Below are 1,498 nucleotides of genomic sequence, written 5' to 3'. Positions count from 1 at the left end.
TTGAAACTCCTAGAATAAAACACAGAAAGAGTTTGTTGACCTGGGTCCTGGTAATGATTTCCAGATATGACACTTAAAGCATAAGCAACAAAATAAAAAGTAAGGAAGTGAGATCATATCAAAATAAAAAGCATTTGCATAGCAAAAGAAACAACAAAGTAAAAAGGGAAACTCATGGAATGGGAAAACATATTTGGAAATCATACACCAATATACAAAATATTTAAACTCATACCACTCAATAGCAAAAAAAACCTAAATAACCCAATTAAACAATGGGTAAAGATCCCAAATAGACATTTCTCCAAAGAAGATATATAAAAGATCAATAGGTATATGAAAAACTGCTCCACAACACTAGTCATTAGGGAAGTGCAAATTAAAAGCACAACGAAATATCCGAAATATCCCCTCATGCCTGTTAGAACGGCCATCATCAAAACAACAAGAGATAACCAATGTTGGCATGGAGAAAGAGAACCCTGTGTACTGTTGGTGGAATTGTAAACCAGTATAGATACCATAGAAAATAGTATAGAGAATTCTCAAAAAATTAAAAATAGAACTACTACATAATCCAGTAATCCTACCTCTGGAAATCTATCCAAAGGAAAGAAAATCACTAACTTGAAATATGTCTCCACCACCATGTTCATAGTAGCATTAAAATAGCCAAGAAATGGAAACAACCCAAGTGTCCATTGATGAATTAATGGATAAAGAAATTGTGATATATGTATATATATACATATACATATATATATGTGTGTGTGTATATACGTGTGTGTGTGTGTGTGTGTAAAAAAAGTAAATTGTGACAACATGGATGAAGTTTGAAGGTGTTCTGCTCAGTGAATTAAGTCTGGCGGAAAAAGACAAATATTATATCATCTCACATGTGTAGCCCATAAAGCCCAAACTGAACCAAACAAACCTCACCTAACTCAGAGAAAAAGAAATAAGACTTTTTTCACTTAATATGATATACTCTAGCTCCATCCATGTTGTTGTAAATGGCAAGATTTCATTCTTTTTGATGGCTGAATAATATTCCACTGTATATATGTATATACACCACTAAACTTCTAAGACAAATAGTGCTAGGGATATAATGTAAAATAAGAGGACTATAGTGAAGTGCTGTAGGACATATAGGAATGTTAGTAAGAGAGTAAATCCTGAGAGTTGTTATCATCAGAAAAATATTTTTTTTCTTTTTTCTTTCTTTTCTATCTTTTTGAGGAGATAGATGCTAGCCAAACTGATCATGGCAATTATTTACAATATATGCAAACCAAACCATGATGCTATACGCCTGAATCTGGTACAGTAATGCATGCCAATTACTTATTGATAAATCTGGGGGGAAAGAAGTTACCTCTACGAAAGGTGGGAAAGAGGGTCCCAAACAATGGGGTGTGGATGAATGTCCTGAAGTGACAGCCTGAATGGGAAATGAAAAAACTGTGTGTGTTCCTGGATAGCAGGTTTTGAGATG

Source organism: Canis lupus, chromosome 35 (assembly GCF_048164855.1).
Source record: "Canis lupus baileyi chromosome 35, mCanLup2.hap1, whole genome shotgun sequence".
In the NCBI taxonomy this organism is placed as follows: Eukaryota; Metazoa; Chordata; class Mammalia; order Carnivora; family Canidae; genus Canis; species Canis lupus.
Note: the sequence above shows the minus strand (reverse complement) of the source record.